This window comes from Hyaena hyaena, unplaced genomic scaffold (genome assembly GCF_003009895.1).
Source record: "Hyaena hyaena isolate Hyena2069 unplaced genomic scaffold, ASM300989v1 scaffold_1564, whole genome shotgun sequence".
NCBI classification, from domain to species: domain Eukaryota; kingdom Metazoa; phylum Chordata; class Mammalia; order Carnivora; family Hyaenidae; genus Hyaena; species Hyaena hyaena.
The window spans coordinates 23,494-35,817 of record NW_024082197.1 but is presented as its reverse complement, the minus strand read 5'-3'; positions in this window follow the sequence as shown (position 1 = coordinate 35,817).

Here is a 12,324-nt window from a genome sequence, read left to right as displayed (position 1 = left end):
GAGGGGTAACACCAAGAATCAAGTTAGTAAACTTTGAATTGGAGATGCCTAACAGACATCTAAGTGGAGATGCTGATAAACAGTTGGATATGAGTCTAGAGTTCATGAAAGACACCTGAGCTAAAGATATAATACAAAAGTCATTTCCATACAGACGGTCGTTAAAACCTGGATGAGATTTTGAAAGAGACTGTATGAGACTTCCAAGGAAATGAGTGTGTCTAGAGACGAGAACAAAGGACTGAGCCCTGGGCACTCCAGCATCAAGATGATGGGGAGCAGGAGGAGAATTGGCAAAGTTCATTGAGAGGAGCTGTCACTGAGGCTAAATGAAAACTAAATTTAGAGATACTTAGTATGAGAGAAAGATTACTGGGTTAAATGCTTCTCATGGTTAAACAAATTGATTGAGAAATAACCATTAGATTTGGTATTGTGGACACCATTTATGACCTATAAGGCCTTTTGGGTATAGTGGTGAGGGAAAAGCCTGAGTGGAATAAACTTAAGAGAAAAATGGGATAAGAGAAATTAGAGAAGGACTGTAGACAGTTCTTTTGAGAATTTTTGCTATGAAGTAGAGAAAGGGATTAGAAGGGAATAAAGAGCTAGAAAAGTTTTTATTTAATTTTTTTTGTCGAAGACATAAGAGCATGTTTATATGACTAAGGGGGAAAATAAAAATTGATGAAGCATTTCAAAGGGGAAAATTCCAGAAGTAACAGACAAGAACTGAGATATAGGATAAAAGTGGAGGTGATGGACTTAGAAGTTCAAGGACTCCATCTGTTTTAACAAGAAGGGAAGCAAAAATACTTACTGCATAGTACAGATTATGGGGGTTGGGCAGATATGATAGTGGTGGCTTGCGCGAGTTATCTTTGTCTGTTTCTATTTTCCCAGTAAAATAGAAAGCATGGTCTTTGGCTGACAGTGGAAATGGAGAAGGAGGTGTTAGGGGTTTAAGAAAAGAGAAGTTACAGAATATTCACCTAAGAAGGTGGACTAGTGAATGGGTAAGTGAAGTGTTGTAGGACTGCTAGAGACCAGCAGGGAGCCTTTAAAGTTCATGGTCATGAATTTAAACTGCTTTTAAACATAGTCTATATGGTTGTGGTACTTTTCTCCAGTTATATTCAGCATGGCTGCAGTAGACTTAAGAAATAGAATTTAAAAAAAATACACTGAAGAAATAAAAGGGCAAGGAAGTCAGTGGTGTATGGAAAATGAAAGGAAAGGAGGCATTTAGACCAATGATTTCATTCCTAGCAAAATCCAAAGGGGCAGTGACTTTAGATTTTTTGCAGGTCTGTAGTGAATTTCAACATACAGAATAATTTTACTGAGAAAAATAGGGCAGTGGTGACAAAGTAAATGTAGATAGGAGGTGATAAAAAAGAAAGAGACAAGGAAAACTGGAGCTATAAAGTAGCTGAACCTAGATAGTTTCAGTCACACTTGTGATCTTCTGAATGATAATCATCCCTCTGTTGTTTCTACTTGTTTTTTGCTTTGCAGCCTTTCTGTAGCTCAATACAACATTCTCAGGTGGTGGATTCTGCTGTCAACAAGGAGATACTTTTATTTTAAATAGTCAACAACATTTCCATCTCCCCCTATAGCACTATTGCAGGCATCCACTTAAAACATGAAACAGGACTCTGCAGTAAAATATGCATGTGGACACAAGTTCAAAAGTTCAATCCCACCATGCTGCTAAAATTTAGACAGGAAAGTAGTAAAGTGCCATTCATCAGTCATTCAAATTGAGTACACTTAATGGAATTATGACAAAAGCCAATGCTCTTTTCTTTTCAAGAGTGTTGCAGTGTTAAATTGTACAGCCTTGTTAATGATATTCTACTCTTGTCATTCACTTCAGGAAATGTTACAATAAGCATTAGAATATGATTATTGTGTAATATAATAATTTTTTTTGCCTCTAGCCCCATGTCAAACCAGACGCCCCTCTAACTTCAGTGCTGTGACAAATAGTTATGAATCTCAGTCTCTTGTTGTTCCAGGTGCTACTGAACTAACTCAGAATACTTCATTTGTGATATCAATCCTATGGCTATAGCTAAAACACTAAAGTTTGTCAATAAGACTGCATGTACTCATTTGAAACATGACCATTGTTTTCACTTAAAAACTGGGAAGAGAAGGCTTGGCAGGGAGCCACATCCTTTCCTGGCATTACTTAGATGACCTTTAATGTGCTTGATCAGGATATGAGTCACTGTTTCTGAGAATTGGAGTTCTTGCAGAGTGGTCACCTTGTTGGAAGGGAACTGAAGATGTAATTCTTTAGTCACACCTATATGATCTCAGTGTCTGCTGTAAAGTAGATAGAAAAAAATTAAACCAAAATAAAATAATCCAAAACTTAATACTTGAGGTGATAAATATTTCCTTTTTAAACAAAGGAGAAATGCTCTATGATGAAAAATGAGATTAATTATTGTTGTATCTTGTCCATAAAGAATAAAAAAGAATTTGAAGCTCTTATTCTCTGTTCTAGCTTTTTGAATGTCTTTCTCGATGGTTATGAAGTTAGGTATACTTCTGCTTGCATTCAATTATGTAAGTGCTAGAATATATAGAACTGTATCTGTCAATGTTGCTAGCAGAATAAAAGAAGAGTAAGGAATGAAATGGAGAAGTCGATGAATATTTAATAATGCTTTTAATCAGTCTCACCAAATAAACATTTCTCAGGCTGCTTTGCAAATGAGATTTCTCTATCATAGGAGCTTGCAGATATATTTTTTCCTTTCCCCAGTGAAAATCTGGGGAGTCTGGTTGGACTGGTAAATGATTTTATAATCATTAATGAATTTTAATGACTGACAACTTAAGTAAACAAAAATAATACTGACACATGCTTTCTTGATGAAGTTGCTATCAAAATGTACGTTGCATATTTTCCTAAAGTATTCACCTATTAAAGGCATAATCTTTTACATTTTGATGTTTAGTTTACATGAGTCCTTATATATTCCCTCATCACTTTAATTGGCACATTTAGTAGTTGAGGAAATCAGTAGCAGCAGAGATAAATGCCAGCCATAGGACACAAGCTATAAAGAGCCTTTCAGATCATGATTAGATTTGAAATGTTAATGAGTTCACTGTGACCAGATGACCAGAGATGAACTGACTTCCTAAGGAGTCTAAAGATGATAAGGCTTCTAAAAGATTTAGTGATGCCTCTTTCAGTAAAAGAAAGAAAAATGATCCAGGTATGCCATAGCTGAGAAAACAATCAATATGGAGAAAGTATTATATAAAGTATTGTCAAAAAACAAGACATTATGTTACATGAAGCCAACAGCACATATCCAGAACTAACTGTATATTTTGTAGTCTGATCCACTGCCTTCAGGATCACTAGGGATGTCCTAATTGGATCTTGAGAAGTCCAAGGAAATTCTTATAGATATCCATTTGTTCTTATGGTGACCAATTTTAATCCCTTATAATTCTTGCACTCGTCAGTAAGTAGCTTTCCAATTTGAGAGCAAAGATTTCTTCAGAACACAGTGGATTAGATTCCTTAGGGTTTCTAGAAAGGCACTGAAATGAAACACTGATTTTGATATTGTTTTGCTATAGAGGTGCATGTGTGTGTGCGTGTGTGCATGGTGTGTGTGTGTGTAAAATAGATAATTGTGAAAAGACTTTTTTTTTCATTTTTATTTTTATGGTAACTTGTGTTATATGGAGGAAATGAGTTCTGCACATACAAAAACAGAAGAAACATCACTTCTATATTTGGGCCACCATGTACTCTCCCTTCATAAATAACTTTGACTAACTTATAACTTTATCATACTTAAAAAAAATCAGGTGCTGAGGTGCCTAGGTGGCTCAGTTAAGAGGCTGACTGTTGATTTTGGCTCAGGTCATGATCTTACAGTTTGTGAGTTCGAGCCCCACATCCAGCTCTGTGCTTACACCACAGAGCCTGCTTGGATCCTCTGTCTCCCACATGTGCGCATGCTCTCTCTCTGTGTCAATAAAAAACGTTCAAAAGTTTTTAAAAAGTTTAAAAGAATCAGGTGCTATTGGTGGTGGAGGTTGTTGGGGAGGTGTCTACAGCATTTATAAATCAAATATCACTTGCTATAAACATATCTGTATCACAGTCGATATTTTAAATCACTGTAGCCACAACTTTTCCAGAGCACAGTGTTTGAGTCCAAATTCTACCACAAAGGAATGTAGACAGCATTTTGGGCTTAGTGCTGTACTTTGACCTGAGTCATGCTAAACAGTAGCTTCCAGTTCACTATCACAGATTGGAAATATTTCTCTGAGGCCCTATGTAAGCCAGATTGGTAAGGACAGGCAGGGATAAATCTATTGGAGAATAATTCTAAATCTTTTCCAGTACCCATGTTCCTCTTAAATCTTCTACAATTCTTCTCAATCTTGCAGATTCCTTTTCCAGAAGTTTTCAGATGACTTTTGATTGGAAGGCTTAAAAAAAAAAAAAAAAAGCCTGGGTTTTCATCAGAAAATTACATTTACAGTTCTACTCTGAAACTGTTTATCTTTAGAATTACCCATGAGTTCATCTCCTAGGTTAGTTCCACCTTTCACCTCAATCAAGGAAAAGTCATCTTTTATGGCATAATCCAAAATCCATATACCCTAGAGAGGTGCTGCCCAGTCATTGTGTGCTGTTAAGAAGGATCTGAAATTTTATCTTTTGAACAGCTAAGAATTTGAAAGATAGACAAGTTTTGCCTTCGCCCTATAACTAACTTTTTTTAAAAAGCCACTTTAGCAGAGATTGAAGAGAAGCAAAGGATTATTCTCTCACTTTAAAAAAAAATGCTCTCTATACAATCCAATTTAATTAAATATCTCTTGGCAAACTGAAAGAGGGAGACAGAGAAGACATTATGGTTCAAAAAGGGCAACACCTAAATAGTTACTGTAAAGGAGATTTGTTCCTAGATAAAACACTTAATAAACGTATGAATTAATGGATAAAGGAAAACAGCCTTCAAAACATCTACCTTTTTCTTTTGATTATTTTTAAAATGAATAGCTGTTAAGTAAGATTGTAAATTTTATTGATAAAAACTGGTGCTGGGGAGTTTTTTTTTTTTTTTTCAGTAGACTTTCTTTTAAAGCAATTAAGGTTGAGAGAAAAATTAAGTGGAAGGTACAGAGATTTCTATACCCTTTGTCCCTCAACGTACACACAGCCAACTTGACTGGACCATTTCTTACAGTCAGTCAACCTGCATTGACATAACACTGTCACCCAACTTCACAGTTTACATTAGAGTTCACACTTGATGTTGTACATTTCTATAGGTTTTGAAAAATGTATAATGACATGTATCTACCATTTCAAAATAATACAGAGTAGTTTCACTGCCCTAAATTCTCTCTGCTTTGCCAATTCACCCCTCCCTGACACCTAATCACTGGCACTACTAATTGTTTGATGGTTTACAATTATCTCCAGAGCACCCTGGGAGAGTCATCTTCTGACTTTGTTCTTTTTCTTCAATATTGTATTGGCCATTCTGGGTTTTGGTCTGTTCATAAAAGTTAGAGTTATTTTGTTGATATCCACCAAATAACTTTCTGGGATTTTAACTGGAAATGTTGGATCTGTAGATCAAGATAGAAAGAACTGACATCCTTTCAGTAGTGAGTCTTCATGAACATGGAATATTACTCCATTATTTACTTACTTTGATTTCTTTTATCAGAGTTTCATAGTTTTCTATATATGTCTTCTACAGATTCTTAGACTTATACCTAAATATTTCATTTAGTGGGGTGCTAATGTATATGTTACGTGTTTTTAGTTTCAAATGCCACTTATTCATTGAAGGTATACAGGAATGTAAGTGATTCTTGTATCCTACAGTCTTGCTAATATTTTTACTTCCAGGATTTTTTAAATTGATCCAGATTTTCTGCATAGAAATCATTATCATCTGCAAAAATAGACAGGTTTATTTCAGCTTTCCCAGTTAGTACAGCTTTTATTTCCTTTTCTCATCTTATTATATTAACAAGTACTTCCAGTTCTGATGTTGAAAGGAGTGCTGAGAAGGAATACCTTTGCCCTATACCAAATCTTAATGGGAAAGCTCTGAGTTTCTCACCAATAAGTATTTTGTTAGCTGCAGGTTTCTTTCTTTCTTTCTTTCTTTCTTTCTTTCTTTCTTTCTTTCTTTATTTCTTTCTCTTTCTTTCTTTCTTTCTTTCTTTCTTTCTTTTCTTTCTTTCTTTTCTTTCTTTTCTTTCTTTCTTTCTTTCCAGCTGTAGGTTTCTTGTAGATAGTATCAAACTGAGGAAGCCTCTTTCTATTCCTAGATTGCTGAGAGTTTTTATCCTGAATGAATATTGCACTTCATCAAGCACTTATTCTGTTGATATTATCATGTGATTTTTCTTTTTTACATTGTTGATTTGCTGGATTACATTAATTGTTGATGTTGATCCAAACATCCATACCTGGGATAAATCCAACTTGGTTGTAGTGTATAATTCTTTTTATATATTATTGGATTCAATTTGTCAATATTTTTTAAGGGATTTGAGTCTGTGCTTTTCTTATAATGTCATTCTCTAGTTCTGATTTTAGAGTAATGTTGGTCTCATAGAATAAGTTAGAAAATATTCCCTTTGTTTTTAGCTCCTAAAAGAGACTATAGGAAATTGGTATAATTTTTTTTTAAATGTATATAGAATTCACCAGTGAACCCATCTGAGCTTCATGCTTCCTGTTTGGGAAGGATATTAATTACTGATTCAATTTCTTTAATTAATTTAGGTCTGTTAACATTTGTTATTTATTCTTGTGTCAGTTTTGGCAGATTGTGTCTTTCAAAGAATTGGTCCATTTCATTTAGGTTATCCAGTTTGGGGACTTAGAGTTGTTCATAATAGTGCTTTATTATCCTTTTAATATGATAGGATCAATACCAATAGCCCACTTTCCTTTCTGATATTAGCAATCAGTTTCTTCTTCTTTTTCCCTGGTTACCGTGGTGAGAGGCCTTCTAATTTTTTTTTTTTCAAAGAATTGGCATTTGGTTTGTTGATATTCTCCATTGATTTATTTCTTTCAATATCATTGATTCATGTTCTAATTTTTATTATTTCTTCTATTCTTTTTTTAATGGTTTATTTATTTATTTTGAGAGAAAGAGAGAGAGAGAACAGGAGAGGCAGAGAGAGAAGGAGGGAGAGAGAGAATCCCAAGTAGGCTCCACACTGTCAGTGCAGAGCCTGATGCAGGGCTTGTAACTCATGAACCACAAGATCATGACCTGAGCTGAAATAAAGAGTCTGATATTTAACCAACTGAGCCACCCAGGCGCCCCATACTTCTTTTATTCTTCTTACTTTGGAATTAATTTGCTCTTATTTTTCTAGTTTCCTAAATTGGAAGGTTAGTTTACTGAATTTAGATATTTATTATTTTCTAATACATACATTCAATGCTATGACCTTCACTCTAAATAACATTTCATGCATCCCACAAATTTTGATTGGTTGTAATATAACGTTCATTTAGTTCTAAATATTTTGTAATTTCTCTTGACCTTCCTTGAGTCATGTGTTCTTTTGAAGTATACTGTTTATTTCCCACATATATTGGGATTTGCCAGCTACTTTTCTGTTGACTGATTTCTAGTTTAATTCCATTGTAGTCTAAAAGCAGACATTATATGATTTTTATTCTTTTAGATTTTTTAAAATATGCTTTATGACCCAGAATGTGGGTCACTGTCTTGGTGAATGATCCTTGTAAGCCTGAGAAGAAGGTGTAATCTGATGCTGTTGGATGAAGTAGTCTGTGTATGTCAATTATATCCAACTGATTGTTGGCACTGTTGAACTCAACTATATCCTTACATATTTTCTGTCTGCTAGATCTGTCCATTTCTGGTAGAGAGTTAAAGTCTCTAACTATGATAGTGGATTCATTTATTTCTCATTGAAATTCTATCATTTATTGCCTCACATATTTTGATGTATAGATGTTAAGAATTATGTCTTTCCTCCTGACCCCTTTAACATTATGAAATGTTCCTCATTGCCCCAGATAACTTTTTTTGCTCTGAAATTAAATCTGTCTGAAATTAATGTAACTACGCTTGCTTTCTTTTGATTAGTGTTAAATTTGGTGTATCTTTCTCCATTCATTTATTTTAAATCTGTGTGTGTTGCTGGATTTAAAGTGGGTTTCCTGTAGAAAACAGATCATTGGATATAGTTTTATGATCCATTCTGAAAATATTTTGTCTTTTATTGTTGTCTTTAAACCACTGAAGTTTAAAGTTCAAATTTATATAGTTGGAATAGTATCTACCATATTTTTTACTGCTTTTGTTAATTTGTTGCCTTTGTTCTTTCCTCCTAATTTTGTCTTCCACTGTTTTTCTGCCTTTTGTGGTTTCAAATAAACATTTGAAATTATTCCAATTTCTCTCCTTTTTAGACAGTTATACTTTTTTTTTTACTTTTTTGATGATTCATGTATAATTTGCAGTATACATTTACAAATAATCCAAGTGCACTTTCAAATGACACTATATCATATCAGCATGTATATATATGTGTGTGTGTGTGTGTGTAGACATACACAGAGTTGAACTTGAAAAACATAGATTTAAACTGGGTCCACTTATGCTTGGATATTTTACAGTACAGTAATATAAATATATTTTCTTTTACTTATGATTTTCTAAATAGCATTTTCTTCTTTCTAGCTTACTTTACCATAAGAATATAATATATAATACATGGAATACTATATGGCAATGAGAAACAATGAAATCTGGCCATGTGTAGCAACATGGATGGACCTTGAGGGTGTTATGCTGAGCGAAATAAGTCAGGCAGAGAAGGACAAATATCATATGTTTGCACGCATAGGAGGCTTAGGAGGAACTTGACGGAGGAACAAGGGGGAGAAGAAGGGCGGAAATGGTGGGGGAAAAGGAGAGAGGCAAACCATGAGAGACTCTTGAATGCTGACAAAAACTGAGGACTGATGGATGTGGGGGGGAGGGGGGATGGGCATGGAGGAGGGCACTTTGGGGATGAGCACTGAGTGTTATGTGGAAACTAATTTGACAATAAACTATTTGTAAAAAAAAAAAAAAAGAATATAGTATATAATACACATAACATGCAAAATGAATGTTAATTGTTTTTGTTGTTGGTAAAGCTTCTAGTCAATAGTAAGCAGTAGTGGTTACGTTTTTGAGGATTGCAAAGGTTACATACAGATTTTGGACTTAATGTGAATTGGTGCCCCTAATCCCCAAGTTATTCAGGGGTCAATATATATATTTATACACTAGCACACACACATATAATGTGTATACATAGTAAACATGTTGCTATTATTATTTTAAACAAACTGTTATCTGTTAAATCAATTAGGGACTTGAGGAGTGCTTTTATTTTACTTTCACTTATTCCTTCTTTGATCCTCTTCCTTTTTTTATATTCTTTTTTAAAAATGTTTCTGATCTATATAATTTTCCTTCTCCCTGAATAACTTGTTTTACATTTCTTACCAGGCAGGTCTACTAGCAATAAATTTCGCAATTTTCGTTTGTCTGAGAAAATATTTCTCCTTCACTTTTGAAAGATAATTTCTCAGGGTACAGAATTGTAGGTTGGTGGGTTTTTTTCTCTCCACACTTTAAATATATCACTCTCATTGCTTGCATAGTTTCTGAGGTAAAGCCAGATAAAATTCTTATCTTAGCTCCCCTACAGGTAAGGTGTTTTAGTTCTCTGGATTCTTTCAGCATTTTTCTTTTAATTTTTGATTTTCTGAAGTTGTATATGATGTGTCTAGGTGAATTTTCTTTGGTGTCTATCCTGCTTAATGTTCTCTGAGATTTCCAGTTCTGTGTTTTGGTGTCTAACATTGATTTGGGGAAAATTCTCAATAATTATTGTCTCAGATATTACTTTGTTCCTTTCTCTGTTGGTATTCCCAACATGTGTATGTTATATTTTTTGTGGTTGTCCTACAGTCCATGGATATTCTGTTCTTTGTTTTTTTGTTTTATTTTTTCTCTTTGCTTTTCAGTTTTGAAAGTTTCTATTGAGATATCCTCAAGATCAGAGATTTTCTTTTCCTCATCCATGTTCAGTCTACCAATGAGCTCATCAAAGTTATTATTTTTTAAATTTTGTAAAGTTTTTTAAAAATTTATTTCTGAGAGAGAGGGAGGGAGAGAGCATGAGCAGGTGAGGGTCGGAAAGAGAGAGAGAGAGAGAGAGAGAGAGAGACAGAGTCTGAAACAGGCTCCAAGCTCTGAGCTAGTTGTCAGCACAGAGCTCGATGTGGGGTTCGAACCCACAAACTGTGAGATCATGACCTGAGCCGAAGTCGGACACTTAACTGACTGAGCCACCCAGGTGCCCCTCATCAAAGTTATTTTTAATTTCTACTATAGTGTCTCTTTTATCTCCAGCATTTCTTTTTGATTATTTCTTAAAATTTCCATCTCTCTGCTTACATTGCCTATCTGTACTTACATGCTCTCTACTTTATCATATCTACTTTTAGTCATAGTTGTTTTAAATTTCCAGTCTGTTTCCAATACCTCGACCATATCTGAGTCTGTTTCTGTACTTGCTTTATCTTTTCAAACCATGTGGATTTGTTTGTTTTTTTTGCCTTTTATTATACCTTATAATTTTCTATCAGTGAACATGATAAAAGGAACTGGAGTAAATGGACCTTTAGTAATGTGTTGTTAAACCGTTCTGTAGTTCTGTGATTAGTAAACTTATGCCTCTGGCTTGTGAATGCCACAAGTGCTTTTCAGTTTTCCTGCACCATTAGGTGGGACAGGTGGCCCAAGATGGGCTGGAATTGGGCATTTTACTCCTTCCAGGTTAGTTAGGCGATGAAAAAAAAATCCTAATAATTTATGATCTCAGAAAACAGGTTTTTTTCAGAGCATGCCTTGTGAAGAATAGAATGCTCTGGCATGTTTCAAAATGATTCCTTTTTCCCTACCCTTGCCAGAAAGTAGAGGGGAGTTTTTCCTAATATTTATTGTGAGGACTTATTAGAGTTCCTGGAGGTAAAACTCACAACATTGAGGGGCTTTCTTAGGACTAGATCCCTCTGGAGTTTTTAACTCTCAGACTTACCCACACTAAGTTTCCAGCAATTTGTCAATTTAAAGTTCAGGTTTTCCTGTCCTTGGTACTGTGTCTTGCAGAGGTTCCCGCTCAGGGGTTTCTGCTACAGTAAGTTGTGATTCATCTCTGTCTCTCCAATTTGGGGAACAGTGGTTTGCTCTGTGACCTCATTTCTCTGATGAATCCAAGAATGATTATTGATTTTTCAGTTTGATCATCTTTTTTACTTGTTTGGACAGAGTGATGATTTCCAAGTTAACATGCTAGACTGGAAACTAGAATTCCCAACTAGCTTTTTAAAATCTAATTTTGTTTTTCTTAAAATAAGATTAAATTCTAGGAGTATTTTTGAAATATTAAATGTAAGTGATAAGTACCCCTTTTATTCTACAACTCCCTTGTAAGAATAGGCCTTCATAAATCACCCTTTTTTATGTATTGGTTACATTTCGCATTTTTTAACCTTCTCTTTATTTAAAAAAAAACAATGTTGTATTAATTTTTTGAGAGAGAGAGAGAGAGAGAATGAGCAGGGAAAGGCAGAGAGAGAGGGAAATACAGAATCCAAAGCAGGCTCCAGGCTCCAAGCTGTTAGCATAGAGCCTGATGTGGGACTTGAACCCGCAAACCGTGAGATCATGACCTTAGCAGAAGTCAGATGCTCAACCAACTGAGCCACCCAGGCACCCCTAAACATTCCCTTTACTTAAAGGATAAGATGAATGAAGGACACTGGGGTTAAGAAGAGGCTTGGATTAGCATACTGATAAATCCTCATTCTCTTTTTGTAGTTATTTCTCTTTGTGTGGAAGGGGGAATTTATGTATGAAAATTTCTACTCACAGGATAACACTTTTTCCATTCTTTTATCATTTATTAAAATATTTAGTGTTGGGGTACCTGGGTGGCTCAGTTGGTTAAGTATCCAACTTTGGCTCAGGTTATGACCTTGCAGTTTGTGAGTTTGAGCCCCATGTCAGGCTCTGTGCTGATGGCTTGGAGCCTGCAGCCTGCTTCAGATTCTGTGTGTGTATCTCTCTCTGCCCTTCCTCTACTCACGGTCTGTCTCTGTCTCTGTCTCTCTCAATAGTAAATCAACGTTAAAATTAAAAATATATATATTTAGTTCTTCATTGGTTAATTCCATAAATCTTCCTGAATTCA